This window comes from Antechinus flavipes, chromosome 1, assembly GCF_016432865.1.
Source record: "Antechinus flavipes isolate AdamAnt ecotype Samford, QLD, Australia chromosome 1, AdamAnt_v2, whole genome shotgun sequence".
In the NCBI taxonomy this organism is placed as follows: domain Eukaryota; kingdom Metazoa; phylum Chordata; class Mammalia; order Dasyuromorphia; family Dasyuridae; genus Antechinus; species Antechinus flavipes.
Window position 1 is genome coordinate 151,038,960 of NC_067398.1, and position 22,622 is coordinate 151,061,581.

The following is a 22,622-nucleotide window of genomic DNA, read 5'->3' on the forward strand; positions in this document are numbered from 1 at the left end:
TAAATTCAATTAATTTTAGTGTCCTTTAGTTTATCTTATTTATCTTACAGATGAGGAAACAGATTTAGAAAAGTTAGGTAGATAAGGGAGCAGGACTAGATTTGGAATTTCATTAGTACAAGGAATTTCTGGGCTAGGACACTTCCTTTAAAAATGCTGATGTAGGGGCAGCTAAGTGGTGCAGTGGATAGAGCACCAGCCCTGAAGTCAGGAGTTCCTGGGTTCAAATGTGACCTCAGACACTTAACACTTCCTAGGTGTGTGACCTTGGGCAAGTCACTTAACTCCAATTGCCTCAGCCAAAAAAACAAAATTAAACTAAACTAATTTATACCTTCTGTGTAACTTCCAATCTTGGATGATTGCCAGGAGTACTGTCTTGCCCATGCTCACACATTCAGTGTGTGTCAGAAGGAGAACTTGAATGCAGATCTTCCTAACTACAAGACCTACCTGCTACATCACACTGCCTCATAAGATTAAGTGATTTCCCCCAAATCATACTGCTAGTTAGTGGAAGAACCAGTCTCAATCAATCAGGCAATCCAAGACCTTAGACTAAGTATGAAAAGTCTTTTGATAAAGTAAAATGATGTCAGGCAGGAAGCCTATTCCGATTGGTTAAGGAGTTTCATCACACCTTCTGGGGTTTGTATAAAAGCATCAGTTAGGAACTGGAGAGAAAGTGATGAACAGGATATCCCCAATGACAGACTGACTGGGTTGGAGAGGAGAAGGCTACTACTCTGACCTTACATTAGAGTACTTTCCTCCTACCTTACCCTTTGGCTAGAGGGGAACCGTGGAATTTTTGAAGGCTCCAGAGGATGTTGGACTTCTCATCTTTCTATCGAAATCTTAGCATTGTCTTCCGAGACACCAGCTGGTGGTAACATCTTAATTGGAAGCCGAGGACACCTGGATAAAGAGTCACCCTATTTAAGAACTTCTTGAGCTATAAATACCATAAATGTCAGAAAAGAAGTTATGGAAGCCAAGATATGTGAATTACCTTTCTCCTACATATATTCTCTCAAGTTTGATCCCATTTTCCCTTGAACAATCTATGTACTTGTGAAATAGGTTTGAAATGGGTTTCTTTTTTGGGGGGAGAAGTAAGGGTGTTTTGTTCCTCCTCTTATTATATCACTTTACTCTAGAAGTTGCCTAAAGCTGGTTGATTAAAATGATTCTTGATAGATAATCTTGGGATAAACTCACTTTTGGAGGCTTGACATGAAATAAGGATGCTCCAGAGCATACATATATGGGATACAGTATTTATTTTTCCTCCCATCCAACTGGTCACTGACCTTGTCATATTGAATTTCAACTTAATACCTTTGCTCATACTCTTTGCTTGCCTTGAATGCTCTCCCCTCATTCCCGATTTCCTCTGAAGTTCTACTCTTCCTTCAAAAGCCAGTTTAAGTCTCTTTAAAGTTTTCCTCAACCACTCCAATTTGGCCAATAACACTTGCTATATGCTTCTCTTGTTTGGTATTCAGGTTATGCTTGAACTTTTTTCTTTCATTTTATGTATATGTATCATTTCTCAAGTAAATTTTCCTTCTTTCCTTCCTTTCTTCTTCCTTCATTCCAGTCTTCTCTTTGTCTTTCTCTTTTTCTGTCTTTCTTTCTCTCTTTCTCTTTTCTTCTTTTCTCTCTCTCCCAGCAATTTGTGAGTATAAACTGTCCTGGAGAAAGAGAATAAAAAACACAGAAAGCCACAGAGCTAAAGAATTTTCTTGATTTTGGGCAAGATCAACCTTGCACTGCTCTATAATCTTGTATTTCCTTTTTTCTCTGTCAAAAGTTTTCCTTGTTTGTGTCTGCAGTCTTTTCTTCTTGAAATAAGCCTCAGTAAGATGATTTTGAATTTTGATTAACCTGATAGAGGTAACGACAATTTTCTGATGGGTCTTTTGAGGAGGAAAACAGTTGATGATTAAAGTCCTAGTCACCAGTAACAAGCCACTAACCAGTTGCTTCAGGAAAACTTGCTTGCTCTTATGGTGGCCAGTGAGCATGGTCAGAACTGTGTCCAGTTTGATGCTAGTTTGAAGGCTTCTTAGATGCTGATTGATAGGTTTTTTTTTTTTTTACCATGACTTAGCAGTTTTCTAGAAGGGATTTTCAAATTTTTACCACTCAATGTCCTCTATTCTGAACACCACCAACTGGCTTTGAGATAGTAACAGGAACCTTCTCTTTCTTTTTCTTTTCAGTCTGGGTTTTTGATTCGACATATATCCACTTGTATACCTCTCTCTGGGAATATATGGCAGACTTTCAGTATCTACCAATCCCTCAGGACAAGACCAGGTTCTGGTTGCTATGCTTTCCACTTCTTTTTACTGCATCTTCAGTCACACCTTCCTTTTCGTTCTTCTTTTCTTTTCTTTTTTTCACTTTGGATCCTTTTGGGCTTTTTGTCTGCCATTTTGAGAGAAGGGGAAAAGGAGATTGTAAGCTTCCTGATGACAGGACTATATCTTATGCCTCCTTATATCTTTAGAACACAGAGTGCCTTGCATGGAGTGGGTTCTCAACAAAAGTTATTGCTATTAATGATTACAAAGGTGATGACAGAATCATATGAAGACAGTCACAAAATTAAAGAATTGGAAGAGATTTTAGTGTTCATTTAGTCCAAATTAAGCAACAACATCTCTGATGGATGAGCATTCAATCTCTGTTTAAAGACTTCTGGGGATGGAAACTAATTTTCATTATAGACAATGGGATCTACTTTTGAACATCTCTTTGGGTTAAGACAGCTAGATGGTGCAATTGTTGGATAGAGTACTGAGCTTGAAATCAGACTCATCTTCATGAGTTCAAATCCAACCTTGTTGTGTTGTTTGTACTTTGTTCTCGAAGAGGACTACAATGTCAGAGAGATGATGCCATGACATACAAGTGAATTGGATTTAAGTCAGGGAGGACTGTGCAAAATCACCTCACTTTCTTCTCCAGAACCATCTGGTTCCAGTGGCAAGATATACATCAGGACAACTGGAGATGGCCCTGAATCCAGTGGGACACATTGGCCTTTTAAAATTAAGGTCTTTAATAGGTCTCAGACCTCAGACACTAGCTGAGTAACACTTGGATAAGTCACTTAATCCTGTTTGCCTCAGTTTCTTCATCTGTAAAATGATCTGAAGAAGGAAATAGCAAACCAATCCAGTCCCTTTGTCAAAAAATCCCCAAATGGAGTCATGAAGAGTTAGATATAACAGAAATTATTAAATAATAACAATAATGAAAATCAGTGACCAATATACTCTTCTCTCTGGAGCAATAAACAGGTCTGAAATGCCTTTTATTCTTTAGGAACTGGAAGAGGGAGCCTGATGATGATTCAGCTTGCTTCCCCTATTTCTTCCCAATTGAATCATGCTGTTGTGGTTCTAGACTCCAGGTTATTAATGTGTATCTTGCATAACCACTCTCTCTTAATTACAGTAAATTCTAGCAGAAGCACAATGCTAATGACCTGGAAATGTTGTGCAATGTGAGCAAAACTTGTAGCAAGCACAGAGAGATCCAGGAAGGGGACTTACTGTATCTATTTCCAAAGTTGATGAGTAAATCTTGCTGATAATCTCAATCACAGCTTAACTTTGAATAGCTCAGAAACTCCCTATGTCGTTGGTACTTGTATAGTTGAATGTTTTTGTAATTTCCCCCCTCCTTTTAGGATGAATAGGGGAAAAGGTACATGTTTTCAAATAATTCTCTCTTTTGTAGCTGTCAGCTGTTTTTATGAAATCAGAAATATTGATCTCCATAGAGACACTGGAATCCTTTCCTAATTCAGTATTGAGATAGTTCTTTGTTTAAAATTCTCTGTTCCAGGAGAAAGGAATTATTTCTCTTTTTCAAAGTATTATATAACTGGAGTTTTTATTAAAATACATTTTACTGATACCTTTTGGTCTATTTTAGTTATATCCCACCTGTATGTACCCTCAGGACAAATCCTCTCATGACAAAGCAAAGCAATAAAGCAAAGACCTCAGATTTTGAAAATTAGCTCCATGACTGGAGTTTTAGTCAATTTTATTGTTGCCTACTTAGGAGATTAAATGTGCCAGATGTAACTCTTCATCCCTGATATGGTAGTTTCTTTATCCTGGACCCCAAATAAAATATAGAAGATCTTTAAAAAAAGGTCCCCTTCCTTATTTTCCTTCTTAAAATATCATATGAGAGGCAAACAGAAATGCAGCTTCAATTGCTCTAGAAAGTATCTAATATTCCCTTTACAAGGAATCTTTTACTTCTTTTAACAGTGTGCCACCTATAGCATCTTAACTGGTGGCTTAGGGTGGATCAGTTTTAAAGAAGGGGGATGTTCATTGTTCTTTCCAAGCCAATGATGAGTTCAGTTTGGATTAGTGATGCAGTAGACAAGTATCTCTTTTCATTGCTCCTTCTACCTGTTAAAGAAATGAAGTTATTAAGATAAGTCACAAATTTGGTGGTTTGCTTTTGTCAGAGATTGAGCTCTGATGGATGTTTGGCTAATTAAAACCCGACTTCTTCCCCCATAACTACCATATTAAGACAGTTTTGTGATCCAAGATTGAATTCTCAAATTTATAATTTATTTCTTCCTTCTAACTAGGACTAATATCCTAACATCACATAATCCTTGCCCAAATGTTCTCTGCCATACTTCCCTCCATCTAATTTTTAGATTTCTTCATGTGTTTTAATAACATGCAATGCTATTACACATTTATCCATTCTATTCTTTTTGAGTGAAGAATATATAGCTCTCTACCAGAATATTTTGCTCCTGAGTTGCAACCCACTAATTCTCAAGGAAATCTGTGAGATTATTATATTTCTGAAGTCATAATTTCCATGACTCTCATCTTAGATATTGTTTTCTATGAAATACTGGTCTTTTCCACCACTGTTCTTCTTCAAAGAATATATATTTTTCTCTTTAGTATCTGACTTAATAGATATATGTTGGAAGTTTTCTTTCTACTCTTCCATATTAATTTTAAAGCTTTTTTAAAAAATCAATTATACAAGTCATCAGGCAAACATATTTTATTGGTCATTCTTATGTATATTCCATTACTGGCTCAGGAAATCCTGTATCCTTTTTAATATTCTATAATGACTAATCTTATTCCCAAATATAATCTCCTTAATTATTTCTTCACCTCTCTCCCAATTAAGTTGTAAGCTTCTTGTAGGTAAGAACTATATGATCTACTTCCTTGTAGTCTCAGTGCCTAGTAGAGTGAGTGCCTTACACAGAGAATGATCTCAGTAAATGTTGTTTTGATGATTATGACAGAATGATATAAAGACATAGAATATCAGAGTTAGAAGACACTCAGAGCTCATCTAGAGTAGGAGTTCTTCATCATTTTTTTGTGTGATGTAACCCTTTAGCAATCTAGAGAAGCCTAAGGACTGTTTCTTATAATGATGTTTTTAAGTGTATTAAATAAAATGTAAACAATTACAAAGGAAACCAAGATTAGTGAGGAAAAAATGCAACTTTTTTCCTCATATAATTTCATGGATTGTCCAAATCTAGCCATGGACTACTCAGGGGTTCTATGGACCGTAGGTTAAAAACCCTGGTGAAGAATTGAAATCTGAAGAGATGCCCATCTATTGAGGAATATCTGAACAAGTTATGGTGAGTCAGGATCCATATGGAGTATGAATATGATAGAATACTATTATGCTATAAAAGTGATAAAGGAATGGTTTAAGAAAAATGTGGGAAGTACTAATGCAAAATAAAATGAACAAAACCAGAAAAAGAATGTAAACAACAATAGCATTGTCATAAAGATCATGAAGGGTGACAAAGTGGATAGAATACTCGGCCTAAAGTCAGGATGACTCATTTTCCTTCAGTTCAAATCCTCAGACACTTCCTAGTTGTGTGGCCCTAGGCAGTTCAATTAACCTATTTCTCTTAGTTCCTCATCTGTAAAATGAGCTGGAGAAAGAAATGGCAAACCCCTCCAATATGTTTGCCAAGAAAACCCCAAATGGGTCATGCAGAACTGGACACAACTGAATTGACTGAACAATAACAAAGATAATCAGCTGTGAAAGACTTAGTAATTCTGATCAATACAATGATTGACCACAATCCCAAAGGACTCATGATAAAAACTACTATCCACCTCTAAATAAAGAGTGATGGACTCAGAATAAAACTTATTTTTTCTCTTTTTAAAAGCATATTTTTTCCTTTATTTTTCTTGCTTTAATTTTTTTAACATGACTAATGTAGAAATGTTTTACACTGCTTAAATATATATATATATATTGAGTGTCATGTTTCTTGCTTTTCTTACTGGGTTAGGAAGGGGTATAGGGCAGAAGAAAATTTAGAACTGGAAATAAGAATAAAATTTAATTTAAAAATAACAACAAAATAATCCTTGCTCTAGCTTAAACTAGAACAGAAGTCTTCAATACAGATGATGATCTGGCCTCTGTTTAAAGTCTTTCAGTGATAGGGAGCTCCCTGTCACAGCCAAGATTGGAGTCTACTTTTAGACAACTCTGGTAGGAAGCTTTTTCTTTATGTCCACCATATGACATTTGACAACACTATTATAGTGATACTGAAGTCTAAGTAACCTATATTGGATCCTGCTTGTTCTTTAAACCTAAAGAAAGGCAGTGCATCCCTACCTTAATTATCTAAGGAGGCTGGGTAAAATCAGTCTGACCTTTCCTACAAATAATGCTTGCCCCGAGTGCCTCCAATGCATATGTTTCATGATCATGATGAATGTAGTTTGGCTAGTCTCAGGGAGACAGGTAAAAATGACTCCCAGACATTGCTTGTACTATTTGTACTGAAATAGTACAGTTCTACTACTTTTATTTTCCTGCTTTACTGTTTTCACTCCAGAGTAACAGAAGGATTGGATTCTTAACTCTGGATACCATTCCCCAAATGGGAGTTGAACTACCTATTACCTGCCCTATGAAATAATGCACAAAAGGATATGCAGTAGTTCACTATTGACATTTATAGAGAGGGAAAAACAGAGTGAGTGGCAGAGATTTTAGTTAGGAGGGAAGGAAATGAATGATTCCCAAAGCACCACATCCTTGCCCCCAGTTTATGCCCCTACTTCTCTTCCAACTGAGCTAATTTTTACCTTTTCAGGACAAATAACTCCTTTTCTTTTCCAGAAAAAATAAATTGGAAGGTGAGCACCAGTCAGAGGATGGTGATCACTTTAAACTTTTTTTTTCTTTGTTTGGAGTGATTGTCACTCCCATCATTGAAGAACCAGTTTTAGTCTAGTTAGATTCATGAAAATGAATCTGGTTGTACCAAGATTGGCCATGGGTAGATGTGGCATTAGCATTCAAACCTAATTCCTCTTCCTAGGATCCCATCTCTAAAGATGCTTCCATGCTTCCATGTCCATAGATGATTTAGTACTAGAGGCTATTCCTTGCTCCCAGATAAATTATTTGCTATAGGAAGCAGGGAAATAAAGTCTTGGTAACCTTAATTTGACTACCCTGTTCCTATCTTCAGAAACTTTCTGAAAGAGATGCTCATTTCTGTCTGTATATATACCTATACATACAGTAAGGTACATATAAATATCTATGCACACACATATACATATAATAAAATACATATAATTAGGTATGCACAGACATACATATATACACATATATCTATACACACCTACAAATATGCAGGTGCACACATATATACATACATATCTATACATATAGTAAGGTATATATAAATATGTATGCACACAATCGTATCTATACACACAGTAAGGTACTTATAAATATATTTGGACACAAACATACATACATATACACATATGTATGAGAAATAACATAGTGAAAGGAACATTGATCTTGGGGTTAGGAAAGATCTGGGTTCAAATTTTAACTGTCATTTATTAGCTATGGACATTTGGAGAATTTATTTAACCTCTCTGTTCCTTAGTTTTTTCATCTATAAAATGGGAATAAAAGCTCTTAGACTCCATAGTTTCCTTCAAAATTCAGCTCAAACCATTTCCTATTTGAGGCTTATTCTTTTTTTTTAATGTACAGTTATTTTAAAAATATTTCAAGATTAGTAATATCATGAAAGAAAAATAAAAACAAAGGGGAAAAACGAGGTGAAAATAGTAAGCTTTGATTCACATTCAGTCTCCATAGTTCTTCTTCTGGATGTGGATGGCATTTTCCATTCCAAGTTTCATGGAAGTGTCTTGGATCACTATTGCTGAGAAGAGCTTAGTCTGTCATAGTTGATCATCACGCAATCTTGCTATTTTGTACAATGTTCTTCTCCTGGTTCTGCTCATTTCATTGAAGTCTATTCTGATACACACAGTTGCTGATACCTCCTCTCCTTCACCCCAAATTATCTTGTTTTAATTTTGTACATATTGTGTCTCCTACAATAGGGGTTCTCAACCTTTTTGATGTAGTCAGACTTTTACCAGACCCCTTTGGCAATCTTATAAAGCCTAAGGATCCCTCTCAGAATATTATTTTTAAATAAATAAATAAAATACATAGAATTACAAAAGAAATCAGTTATTTTGAAAGATAATTACAATGTTAAAAATTAAATTCATGAATCCCACATTAAGAAATCATATCTTCTAGATTGTGGATACCCTGATATATCTTATATCTCCAATGTGCAGTACAGTACCTGGAATATAATAGAATTGAAACATCATAAATTTAGAGCTATTTAGATCTTCCAAAAGACATTTATGGACCATCAGTTCCAACTCTCTTATAGTAGGGATTAGGATAATGAGTCACAGAGAAGTTAAATGATGTGTCCATAGTTTTTTGCCCCTGAAAAAAGAGGCAGTTAAGATGTGCAGTGAATATAGCACCAGATCTGGTCAGGAAGACTCATCTTCATGAGTTTAAATCCAGCTTCATGTACTTACTATGTATGTGACCCTGGGCAGATTAATTTACCCTGTTTGCCTCAGTGTCCTCATCTGTAAAATGAACTGAAGAAGGAAATGGCAAACCACTCCAGTATCTTTTCCAGGAAAACACAAAATGAGATGACTTCCCAGAATTTTTAGTTCTCTTCAGCTATATGTCCCAGTAAAATCATTCTATGCTTAATAATGTTAAATAATTTTCTCAGCTGTGTTTCTGTGTGTTCTCTACCCTGTAGCCTAGATGAAATATTCATTTCTAAAAGTCAATGGATTCCAAAAAGTACAAGGAAACAAGACCTTCAATACTGAAGATTTCCATGCTATTTGGGCAAATAAAGAAGGTGGGAAAGATATCAATCGGAAAGAACTGAGTTATGTTTCTTTCAGATAAGGAAACCAAGGCACAGAGATATAAATTATTTCTACAGTTAGCTTCTGAGGCACCATTCAGGGTCGTTTTCCTGACTTGAGTACAGCCCTCTAGTCACTTGCCACTTAGTACATGCTTCCATAAGTGATTGTTGAGTGATTAATTCAAATATAGAGAAGAAAAATCAGAAGCTAGGAATGCATGAAGAATCTTTGAAAAAGAAAAACATTTTATTTGGACTAAAATCTGGGGTTAAACAATCCACGTGAGCAATGCCCTAATACTGTGATCTTTGTTCTGGGAAGGGCCAAAAGATTTTTTTTTAAACTGTGAGTTGGCATTGGGTCAAGGCATTGGAGGGATAAAAAAAAAATCTGCCATGGAAGCAAAAACCAAAAAATAAATGGAAAGAGAAATGTTCTATTGAAAAAGAATTGTTCTCTAGTTAATCATTCCACATGTGAGCTCTGGCTTTTTGCCCCTTGATGTAATTAGTAACTACATTCACTACGGTGCATTTTTCATGTCAGACAAACAATAGTACCCAGGAAGTGGATGGGAAGGATCGCACAAAATCAAGAAAAGGATGATAAGTTGATATGGGAAGGAGTATAGAGAATGACAACATTTCTTGCACAATTGCTCATTGAGGGCTCTCTGTCAACAGACATGAGGTCATTTTGGAAACAGAGGTAATGTTCCATCATAAGCTTCATGGGACCTTCATGTTGGTTGTGATGAAATCTTGTTACAATAACTAGAAATAACCTTCTTAATCTTCTAGAGCTGGGGATGAAGCAGGGATAATTCTTGTCTCTGTAGAAATTAAACATCAAAGGAACTCTGAATCTAGCAGTCTTCAAGAGAAATTTACATATACCTTTCCCATCTGTCAAGTCCCATAGCTTCTAGCTTCTCTTGTGTACAATCCTTTCCTTCTGCGGATACTTCCACCACCCTGGGTGCAATCTCCTATAGTTTTTTGTTTGGTCTTCCTCCTGCCTCAAATCTCTGTTTTCTCTAATTTATCCTTAAGCACAGGCTTAACTACATCATCTCACTAGTTAATAAATCCCTGTGGCTTCCTATTACTTCCAGGATCAAATGTAAAAATACTCTAACTGTTAAGGTTCAATATAAATTGGCTTGGTCATACTTTCCTGGTTTTCTTATACCTGATCCTCACCTAATCAGAAATCTGTGACTTCCTTGGTATTCCTTGAACCAGACACAATATTGCCAGTCTCTCATGGTGGAAAGTCTCTCCCTCTTCATCTCCATCTCCCTCATTTCCTTGAAGTCTTAGCTGAAGTCCATTTTCTGCAAGAAACCTCTTCTGAGGCTTCTTAATGCTAATAAGGCAATTCCCTTTGAGGTAATCTCTAATTTATCTTGTATACAGCTTGTTTGTACATAGTAGTTTGGACATAGCTTATTACAGTGTGAATTCTGGGAAAGCAAAACTGTTTTCTAAATTTCTTTGTTTCCTTAGTGTTTGGCACATGTTATTCAGTTTTTTCAATCATGTCTAACTGTTTGTGACCTTATTTTGGAGTTTTCTTGACAGTACTGGAGTGGTTTGCCATATCCTTCTTTAGTTCATTTTACAAATGAGGAAACTGAGGCAAATGACTTAAGTGACTTGCTAAGGATCACATAGCTACTAAGCATCTGAAGCCAGATTTGAACTTACAAAAATAGGATTTCCTGAGCCTAGCACTCTGTCCAGTGTGTCATCTAACTGTCCCGCTTGGTACATAGTAGATAATAAATGCTTGACTTGATAAGTTGCGATTTTAAACTTTCAGATCTTTTAATGCATTGTGACTTTTGGTTTTTTAAAATTGTTGGGTAGTTTGGGAGTTCATATAGATTTTTCTGGAGGTGATTGAAATCTTAAAGATAGCAAAAGGTAAAAGTGAGTGAATAACAACTGAGTGATGACAAAACAGTGAAACTATTAAAAACCTAGTTTCCGATCAGTTTTCCCTCTTTCTCCCAGAATGTTTTGACAATGCAGGGAGAATAACGCTTTTTAATTGGCCAGAATAAATCACCAAAGTCAATGGAGTTTATTGTTGTTAAATATATGATGAACTTGTCTACTTTGCTTTAACTTTTGTGCTGACATTTTAAATCAGAGAGGAGCTTGTGAATTTCTTATCTCAAGTCAGATAGTTTTCTGGGATGATAGGCTATGATTTAGACCCAGACACAGAAATTAACAGGATTTAATCTTAACCTGGGCACATTCTGTCTTACTTTTGTCCCTTGGCCCTTAACCTGGAGGTGGTATCTTATATATATGCCTGAAGAGGAGTTAGCCTCTGCTTTCCATCATTCTTGCAAATATTAGATGAGATGGGCAGCAACATATCCTCAAGAGGTGAAGGCCTGGAAATGATAGTAAGGGAAGTTCAATAAGACAAACTTCCCAATAGAGAACAGTAGAGCTCTGTCCTAGAAGAAAAAAATGTGCACATTTAGTGAACAGAGAGAAGGATGTGATGACATCATCAGAAGACATCAGTAGCCTTGAATCATTGGAAGAATAAATTATCCCAGATTTTCTTATTCCTTACACATGAACACTCTTCCTTTGTGTCCTATTTACATGTTACTCATGTGTGTGCTCTCAAAGTATGTTTCTGTATTATGTGTTCATTGCTTATATGTCCTCATTACCAGTGATGTAGTAATCTGTGGGGGAATGGACCTTGTGCTCATGGAGGTGGGGGCATGTGATAGTATTATCATTGTATTTTCCATGCTATTTGATTGATTTTTTTTGTTTGAAGGTGACTTCTGGTTGACTTGTAGAAGTTAAGGACACAATGAGGGAGTGAGCTATGATGTTGAGTGAATGATCTCTTTCAGAATGCCTTGAAACTGGAATACAGTTTTTTTGGAGGAATCTCATGGCAGAGGGGGCTTTTAGCTTACCATGATGTTTGTAATTAAGTCATTTCTGTCATGTCCAACTTTTCTTGGCAAAGACACTGGAGCAGTTTGCTATTTCCTTCTATGGCATATTTTTCAGATAAGGAAACTGAGACAAATAGGGTTAAGTGACTTGTCCAGAGTCACACTACTAGCAAGTGTCCGAGGCCAAATTTCGACTTACAAAGATGAGTCTTCCTGACTCTAGGTCTAGTACTCCATTCATTCTGCTACCTTGCTTCCTTTAGCCTATTGTAGAAATAAGGCATTTTTGTAATAGATGACTATTATGTGCATTGAGACAAGAAAAAGCATCAGTTATACAGAAATATTTATTGTAGAGAATTTGTTACAAATAGGTCAGTGGATCACTTTTTTTTTTTTTTTTTTTAGGATAAAAGCAGCTTGGTTATTTGGAGCTTGATTTCATCTTTACAGAATTTAAATAAATAATATTTCTTCACTGAGCCTAATATCTATACACATTAATCGAACTATCTCTAAGAGCTAGTCTCTCTGTCTTTAGTCTTACTAAAAGGCAAGAGCAAGAGTTTTAAAAATGAATAAAAATGCATTGGATTCACAATCAAACTGAAAATTCTCTAGAGAATTGAATGTTCTCCAGGATGTTAGAATCTTTTTGGCACCCTATTTTTTTCAGCTTGACTTTCTTTTTTGAAAATTTTAACCTTCATAAGGGAAATAGTTGCTCCTTAAAGGGAAAACTGCAATTACTCAGAGATGGATGATAATATCCTTGGCTTAGTTCTTCTCAGAAATAGGCTCTTGCTTGAATTGTCTGCAGAGCAGGTGTAAAAACATATGTCTATTGAATTTGTTTAAAGCTTGAAATTTGAAACATCCATGCATGTGGCTAGAACATGAGATGTGGAGATTCCAATTCTAGAGTGCCAAATGTCACAGAGTGAATCACTTTCTTAGGAGTGAGATCCCCAAATTATTATTTTACAACAAGGATTACTGTGCATAATGATCTAAAGCCACAGCACTAATTTAGATTGGCTTGTCACCTGTGGAGGTGATATTGGGGATATCAGTCAGACTAATCAGACTAATATTTTGGGTTTTCTTATTTCCAGTTCTGTTTAGGTGTGTGTCAGTGAATCCAAATGTACAAGCCTGTCAGCTGAACCAATTCTGCTGCAGTGAGTGTGTATTCACCCTTTGACTGCTCATTTCTTTTTTCCATGCTTTTAAAAAAGAAATTTAGTATCATAATGAGATTATTGCACTTAATAATAAAAAACCATAGTGCAAAACATCTATATTAAAACTCTTTGTTGGGATGTTTTATACTTTCCACAGAATAGAAATGAAAACAATCTGTTAAATAATTAGTCATAAATATAGTCCTGATAGTTTTTTTCCTCATACATAAAAAGTCTTGTCTAAAACATGTATTTTCCTAGGAATAACTAAGCCCTCCTGCCTCTGTACTTGGCTAAGTTCATAAATCTGTTGTAACCTCTAGTTTTCTTACCTAGCAAACTCTTTTTCCTAACAGCAATTAAAATCCTTTGCCATTGTTTTAACTACTGTTAATACTGGAACCACCACAACTCCTTTAGTTATGTGTGAACTCTCATTTCTAAAACAACTGTTTCAGCAAGAGTGGAATTCTGGGAATAGCTGTAAAGTGTTAATGCTCATCATAGTTTCCATTCCTATCAATGTGGTTCATTCCATCTTTTCTTTCTTTTGTTCTGATTTACAGCCCATAATTTTCTACCTCCATTCAAGATGATCAAGAACCCTAGATTTGGAGTCAGGAGACCTAGATTTAAACCTCATCTCTATTACTTCAAAAACTTTTTTTAGTAAGCATATAGATTCAAGCTGGAGAAAACTTTTGAAGGGTATATTGTCTCATCCTCTCATCTTACCAGTGAGGGAACTGAGGCCTTTGAAAGAGAAATAATTTGCCCAATGTTAACTAATGGTAAATAGAATTACTAGAATTGTAACTGAGGTTCCCTGGACAAGCTGACAGAGGACCATATACTCAAAGAAAGCTATGGTTTTTCCAGTAGCAGTTTGTGACTATGAGAGTTGGACTATAAGGAAAGTGAAATGCCACAGAATCGATGCTTTTGAAGTATGGTACTGGAGAAGACTTTTGAGTGTCTCTTAGAAGACAACAAGAATAAATTAGTCAATACTTAGTCATTAACTCAGATTATTCACCGGAAAGTCAAATACTGAGACTAAAGCTGAAATACTTTGATCACATAATAAAACTCATTGGAAAAGATCTAATATTGGGAAGATTGAAGGCAAAAGGAAAAGGGATGGTAGGATGAGATGGATAGATAGTGTTATAAAAGCAATGAACAGGATCTTGAACAGACTCAGTGGCGAATAGAGGGGCTTGGAGTGCTATGGACTTTGGGGTTATGAAGAGTTGGACATAATTGAACTAAGCAATAACAGTAGCAACAACAACAACAAAACCAACCCCTGACTCAGGATCAGAATGCCGAGTCAGATCAGAATACTGGCTCACCAAAATTGGCAAAAGCTACAAACCAGGGCTTGATTTAATATTTTTTTGCTTGCCTAGATTCAATAAAATACTAGAGAAAATATTGATAGTGAAGATTAAGCTTAAAAGTTAAACTTTTGCATTGTGAATACACTAATCACCTTCCCAAAAAGTCTATTGTTAAATCATTACCAGCAGATCCCTGCTTAGGAGGCAATGCTCTTTCCACTGTACCATGCTGTGACCGTTAGAAAGCTACTATGCCCCTCCCTGAGTGTTTCCTCATTAGCAAAGTCTAAGGCCTGAGCAAGATGAGCTCTCACGTCCTTTCCATAACTCCGGAACTCGGGCATCCCAGAGTTTTCTGTCTCCCTCCTTTTCTTTCACTATCACAGTGACAATCCTGGTCTCAGATGAAAATCTTCTGGGGGATTTGAGAACTTGGCTTGCCCTCCAACTAAGGCTGACTAAGGTAGATAACAACTTAGTTCTAAGAATTGAAGTCCTTCTCTTTTGCTCCCTAACCAAATTCTTCCATTACGCAACCCCTTTCCCAGAAAGAGATATATGCTTTTGACTTTGACAGGAGAGTTAGATTAAAGTTCTAGCCAGGAGCTTGCTGCAGGCTGGAGTGAGAGGAGGCAGAAATGACTTGGAATTCTCTTCACTCTCCCTTCTGATCACTCTTGGTCAGGGCTGAGCTTAGTTTTAAGCAAACTGGAGACAGCAGCAGCAGGTTGTGGCTTGTGTTCAGGGTTTTATTCGAGATGTTACTTAAAAAAAAGATGGTTATTGCTGTCTTTTGTTTATGCATCTCTTACATCTTCTTCTGTAGCCACCCCTCTCTCTAGTTATCTCTTCTAACAAAAGATTTTATTCAAAAAGAAAAAAAACTCCAGCAAAAAATAATAACCAACATAGTTACCTCATAACAAAGTTATCTGATGTTATATGCTTTGCAAAAAGGGAGGGGGATGGTATTTTTACTTTCCTGCGGATAACTTGGTGATTATAATTTTGCAGCATTTGGTTTCAGTTGTTGCTGGTCTTTCTATGTATAGCTTTCTAATAATTTGTTGTTCAGTTGCTTCTTACTCTGTTACCTCATTTGTTTTTTCTTTCTTTTCTTTCTTTTTTGGGCAAGATACTGGAATAGTTTGCCATTTCCTTCTCTAGCCCATTTTACAGATGAGGAACTGAGGAAAACAGGGCTAAGTGACTTGCTTAGGATCACACAATTACTAAGTATCTGAGGCCAGATCTGAACTCAGATCTGAACATGTGTTTTCCTTATTCCAAGAGCCCAGTGCTCTATCCACTGAATCATGTAGCTCTGGTCCTGAGAAAATCACTTTGCTCTTAAATACCAAGGTAACTGTAAAAAGTAAAGCTTGTAGAAGTTGCCATTCTGTCTTATTAGAGGAAATGTTCTTACCAGCAGCACCCCATACCAGGTAAATCACAGTGAAGAAAATTACTGAAGCATTTACTTTGCAAGGTTATTGTAAGGCTCCACCAATCAGCTATAACCAAATGCATCCAAAGCACTTTGCAAGCCTTAAAAGTATTATGTAAATGACTATAAAAAGTAGCAGTAGAAATAATAATAATGACTGGTTTTCAGGTGGCTTCAAGGATCTGCCCCAAACAAAGAGGGCCAGAGATAGCCAGATGGGCAATGTTGGCTGGAGGCCAAGTTTCTCAAATACAAGGAGCTCATTATCCTAGGAAAGGGCACATAGGGATCAGTATCCAGAAAGCAGATTGACATACATGGAGAACAAGAAGAAGCACTTTTAAGTGCCATAAATCAAGTTTAAATCAAAGTCCAAGATCTTTTATGTTAATAATAATAATTCACTTCTGAAAGACTTTGTGGTTTTTTTAAGTACTTTCCCTGAAACAATCTTTTGAGGTAGATTTATCACTTCCCCATTGAATTGATAAAGAAATTGAATGATTAATAACAATAACAGTATTTATATAGTACTTAAAGATTTGTAAAAAACATACATTCTCAATTGGTCTCCACATGAACCCTTTGTAGAAGGTCTTATAATTATCCCCATTTTGCAGATAAGGAAACTGAGGTTCAGATGGACTTGCTCAAGGTCACACAGCTAATAATGGAGAAAGGCTGGTCTCACTTCTAGGCACATAGCCATCACTATAGTCCAGATCTTGTTTCCCTTTGTCTTGGACTTTCTTGGACAATCTCCTGACTAATCTTCCTACCTCACGTCTTTCCCCTCTCTAATTCATCCTCTGCATAGAGTCTAAAGTAATTTTCCTAAACTACAGGTCTGATCATGTGCTCAATAAACTTCAGTGGCTCCTTTATGGCACTCTTTAGGGAGTGTATGATGGGGAAAAATTAGTTTCATTTTTATTAACTTCTAACTGAAATTTAGTATTTACTTTAATTATTTTAAAACATTATCTTGAGAAGGGGCATATAGACTTCAACAGAAGGCCAAAGACTTCTATGATACAAAAAAGCTAAAGAACTCATGCTCTAAGATCAAATAACAACTTAAAGACCTATACAATCTCCAATGTACTTTTCTAGGCTTATTTATAGATTACCTCTCTATAAGTATCTAAGGCCAGATCTGAACTCATGAAGATGTATTTTCCTTACTCCAAACTTACCTGCTTTCTGCTTCATTTCCCACTTCAGTGTCTTTGCTGTCCCCCATGCCTGGAATGGACTCTTCAATCTCTGCCTTTTAGAATGTCTAGGTTCCATTAAAGTACAGTTCAAAGGCCAGCGCCTAAGTAATAAGGCCTGATCCTCCTAGAAGATAGTGCTTCTGATCTCCTCCAAATTTTCTTATATTTTTGTTTATTTTTTCTGTCTATCATCTATCATCTATTCTTTCATTCATCTTTCTATCATCTATCTATCCATCATCTATCCATCCATTTAATTATCTACCATCTATCCATTCATCCAAACATCTATTATCTATTTATCCAAGCATCTATCTATCATCTATCCATCCATTTAATTATCTATCATCTATTCATTCATCCATCTTTCTGTTATCTATTTTCATCCATCTATTCATCCATCCATCCATCCATCCATATTTTATCTATCTTTATATTTATCTTTCCATCTTTATTCTCTCTCCCCCAATAGAATATAAGATTCTTGAGGACAGGAATTGTTTCCTTTTTGCCTTTGTATCTCCAGTGCCTGACATATAGTAGGTGTACAATAAATGCTTGCTAATTGATTGATTTCAGGTGATTTATACAGAGCCACATGGTTACTAAGTGAGTTTAGGCATCAGTGAGTCAAGCAAGAGCACAGGCCAAAGACAGAGGCAATTGCCATAAAGGAAATGCCTTGGCAGGTGTCAAGGAACCCAGCTGGTGGGGAACTGAGGAATCAAGTTCAGAGTCACCCTTGAGTCATGTATCAGGGCTAAGCAGCATAACACATTAGAACAGTGCTTGTCTATACACTTTTCCTTCCTCTTTTTCTTTTTTTTTCTGTGTCTCTGTGGCAAATATGCTAACAAATGCACACTGACATCTTCTTACAGATTCATCTTACGGAGATCATTCTTTTGTTGTTTCAACTGCTTGCCAGAAGCAAGAGGGCTTACTGCAGGAAGGCAGAGCTCAGAGGAGCTCTGGGCTTCAATTGAGCCCCCCAAATGCTGAGTAAGGTTGGGTGAGTCATTCCTCTTAGTCAATGGAGTGCAGAATTTCAGAGATTAAAGATGAAGGAAGAGCATGTGCAAATATAATCTTAGGCCTGGTTAACAGAAGGGTAGGCGTGCCCAAACTCTGCTTTATTGTCTGGTCCCGGATGATTTCTTCTGTTTATATTGTGGACTAAGTGGTGCGTGAAAGAGGAAAGGAGAAAGCAAGATGAGAATTGATCCATTGATAACCAATCAGCAGGCTTTGCTCTTGGAATCTGACTGGCCGTGACTCATTGACAGTGAAGCTGGATGGAAGCTTTTATCTGAAAATTCCTTTCAAGTAATTTGAAAAAAAAACATTCTGGTAGGAATGAAGGAGGCGGGAAGAGCAAAGCACCTTCAGTCAGATACCTTTAACAATTGTGCAAAGATATTTTGACTTAAGAATGGTTTTAAACTTGACCACGTTTTTTCCTTCTACCAGACCCTGCTCTACCCTCCCTACTCCCCATCTTTTCTCTCCATCACTCCTCCACTATGTAAAAAATCTCTACAGATTTGGAATGAAGTAGATGTCAGCCTCATAGGCAAAAGTCTCATAACAGATCAGTTTTTTTTTTTTAATGGAGATAGATGCCTTCACTGAAAACCTAGGGCAGTGATTCATTGCGGTGTGGAGGTGATCTAAGGTTCTCAAAGGTTAGGCCAATTGTAGTCAAATTGTGGCAGGCCCTGGCAACCTGGGAAAACTTTGGATAGAGAAGCCCTATGATGCGTTTGACAGCATATCTGTTGTTTAAGAACATCTGGTTTCTTTAGCTTAAGCTTTCTTGCAATAGGATATCTCTGCTCTTAATAGATCTCTTTCTGGCCAGGTACCCTAACCCTACCCCTGCTCTAAAAATCCTACTCACTAGTTGGAATCTTCCTCTCTGTAAACTTCTAGCTTCCTAATTGCCATGAAAAGTAGGAATCCAATTATATGTGTCTATGTAAAATTCTGCCTTCCTCCCCAAATATCCTGCCTTCTAATAGAAGCCTCCAGAAGTAGGAACTCTGAAAGGCTGTGACATGACACATCCCACCTTCCCCAGGATAGGCTTACTTTCAACACAACCACACCTACCCTTTTTTTATAGCTCAGTCTTTTCATCTATCCATTCCCCTCCTTCCCACAGCTTTACAATCTTCTATTTTACCTCTTCTGAGCCCAGCAATTATATTCTTTTTTTAAATAGCTTTTTATTTACAGGTTATATGCATGGGTAATTTTTCAGCATTGACAATTGCTAAACCTTTTGTTCTAACTTTTCCCCTCCGTCCCCCCACCCCTTCCCCCAGATGGCAGGTTGACCGATACATGTTAAATATGTTAAAGTATATGTTAAATACAATATATGTATACATGTCCACACTGTTATTTTGCTACACAAGAAAAATCAGACTTAGAAATAAGGTAAAATTAACCTGAGGAGGAAATAAAAAATGCAAGTGAACAAAACTGGAGGGATTGGGAATGCTATGTAGTGGTTCACATTCATTTCCCAGAGTTCTTTCACTGAGTGTAGCTGGTTCTATTCATTATTGAACAAGCGGAACTGATTTGGTTCATATCATTGTTGAAGAGCACCACGACCATCAGGATTGATCATCATATAATATTGTTGTTGAAGTATATAATGACCTCCTGGTCTTGCTCATTTCACTCAGCATCAGTTCATGTAAGTCTCTCTAGATCTTTCTGAATCATCCTGCTGGTCATTTCTTACAGAACAATAATATTCCATAACATTCATATACCACAATTTACCCAACCATTCTCCAGTTGATGGGCATCCATTCAGTTTCCAGTTTCTAGCCATTACAAACAGGGCTGCCACAAACATTCATGCACATACAAATCCCTTTTCCTTCTTTATGATCTCTTTGGAATATAAGCCCAGTAGTAACACTGCTGGATCAAAGGGTATGCACAGTTTGATAACTTTTTGAGCATAGTTCCAAATTACTCTCCAGAATGGTCAGATTCATTCACAATTCCACCAACAATGTATCAGTGTCCCAGTTTTCCCACATCTCCTCCAACATTCATCATTATCTTTTCCTGTCATTTTAGCCAATCTGAGAGGTATGTAGTGGTATCTCAGAGTTGTCTTAATTTGCATTTCTCTGATTAATAATGATTTGGACCAGCAATTATACTCTAAGCTAGCAGTTACATAAGCACCATTGAGAAAATAATTTCCCCTTTTCTTTCATGTACATCCACCTTCCTCTATTCCCCCTTTCCCACAAAGCACACCTGCTCAGGAAGAAAAATTACAGATGGTGTATGTAGTAAAAAAGTTTGAAGATCACTACTCTAATGCATCTGCCAGTAGACTTATCATATGGGACACAATGGAATTCTTAACCTTGGATCCATCCTTGGATAGATTTCAAGGGTCCGTGATTTTGGATGGGGCAATTCATATCTATTTCAATATAATTGGTTTCCTTTAATGTTTTTTTGTTTTTTATTTTATACCTTTAAATAAATATTCTGAAAGAAGTTCATAGACTTTGTCAGATCACCAAGATGTCCACGATACAAAATGGTTAAAAAACTCAAAGACTAGGGGATGAAGTGAGGGAGCCTTTCAATTGGTCATTGATCCTTGACAAGATCTAAAGATCATTTCTACAAAGTCTGGGTTACTCCTAAGTCTGGCTTAATTATGAATGTATCTTGCTTCTCCACAGATCCAGATTTATTCTTGTTTCTCCATTGGCTTTTGATCCATGTTTCCTTTTCTATTCCACTTGCTCCCTTCTCTGTCTCTGTCTCTGTCTCTGTCTCTCTCTCTGTCTCTGTCTCTCTGTCTCTGTCTCTGTCTCTGTCTCTGTCTCTGTCTCTCTCTGTCTCTGTCTCTGTCTCTGTCTCTGTCTCTCTCTGTCTCTGTCTCTGTCTCTTTGTGTGTTTCTGTCTCTCTATCTTTTTCTCTGTCTTTGTCTCTTTCTCTCTTCTCTCTCTGTCTCTCTTTTCCTCTTCCCAGCCCCCTTCTCCACCTCCATGTCACCTCCACTGTCTTAAGTTAAGTTATGGGTAGATACACTAAATAAAGGCTATTGCTTTTAGCATCGCTGACTGATATGTATCCTCTTTGGAAGTCTCTAAATCCAGCAGCTCCAACAGACTGAGTTTGGAGGGAATGGTTGCCAAGTAATTAAATTAGAAAAAAAACTTAGCTACTCATCAAACCACCTACCAAAACATGGAGAAGCAGTGATCTGCTGAGGTAGAAGGAATATTCAGAAGATAAAAATCACAGTTCCTTGACATTTTGAAATAAGGAGTTTTATTGCTTTTAAGTATATAACATCCAAACAGGAATAAATAAGAACTCGATATAGCTATTTTTAAATTCAAAGGGATATAAATGGTCACCATTAAAATCACAAACAGTTCAGAATATGAAAGGCAGCTGAGTGAAACAGGAGACAGATCTGTTGTGCTAGACTTGAAGACCTGAGTCTAATCTTGCCCCAGACAGCTAAGCGATCCTAGGCAATTCAGTTTCCCTCTTACTCAATTTATTCATCTGTAAAACATCACTTTCCTCATTTTGGGGACAAAATAACACCTACCTCTCAGGACTGAATTTAGACTAAGGGTCCCTAACTCAGTATCATCCAGTATTTTTTTCCATTGTACCATGATATGATCTTGGGAAAGGTCATTGTTTTCTCTTCATCAGTAAACCAAAAAAAAAAAAAAAAAAGTTGCTTTGTTTTTGTTTAGTCATTTTTCAGTCGTGTCTGACTCTTCATGACTTCATTTGGGGTTTCCCTGGAAAAGATACTGGAGTGATTTGCCATTTCTTTCTCTAGTTCATTTTACAGATAAGAAAACTGGGGCAAGCAGGGTTAAATGACTTGTTCAGGATCATACAGTAAGTGTATGAGCTGAATTTAAACTCAGATCTTCTTGACTTCAGGGTAGATGTTCATTGTGTAACCTAGCTGCCCCAGTTACAACAATTTTCAAATTGGTGGAGTCTGTGCCAATGAAAAAATATATATTTTCATTGGCACATAATAATATATATTGTGCTAAATTATGTCTTCTATAAAATCATAGAATATTAGAGACCATCTAGTTCATCTTTATTTTATTAATGAGAAAGCAGAGAGGCAGATGAGGG

At 36.6% G+C, this 22,622-nt stretch overlaps 1 pseudogene; it reads right to left on the reverse strand.

Moving 5' to 3' along the window:
• Window positions 1-839: 839 nt before the first annotated feature.
• The window catches only part of LOC127544587 (60S ribosomal protein L6-like), a 54,054-nt pseudogene continuing 32,271 nt past the window's right edge, over window positions 840-22,622 (reverse strand).